This window comes from Cyprinodon variegatus, unplaced genomic scaffold (assembly GCF_000732505.1).
Source record: "Cyprinodon variegatus isolate N-32 unplaced genomic scaffold, C_variegatus-1.0 Scaffold846, whole genome shotgun sequence".
Classification (NCBI taxonomy): Eukaryota; Metazoa; Chordata; class Actinopteri; order Cyprinodontiformes; family Cyprinodontidae; genus Cyprinodon; species Cyprinodon variegatus.
Genome location: NW_015151299.1, coordinates 198,058 through 198,426, shown reverse-complemented (window position 1 = coordinate 198,426; position 369 = coordinate 198,058).

The following is a 369-nucleotide window of genomic DNA, read 5'->3' as shown; positions in this document are numbered from 1 at the left end:
CGGCTACACAGCTGTTCAGTCCCAATCCCTTGAGTTCCCTTTGCATTGTGTGTGTGGAAATGCTCTTACTTTCAGTATTAAACATAGCCCTGAGTTCTACTGTTGTTTTTCTTCGATTTGATCTCACCACACATTTAAATGATCACCGATCACGATCATTCAGGATTTTTTTCCGGCCACATTTCTTCCTTGAAGATGATGGGTCCCCACTACCCAATTTTAGTAGTTTCTGCATGCCACTGATTTGACCCTTCTCAAACAGACTAACATCTTTTCCATGACCACGGGATGTGTCTTTCGACATGGTTGTTCTCCCTTAAGAAAATTATAAACAATGATCTCAAAATAATTATTAATCAACATGAAATA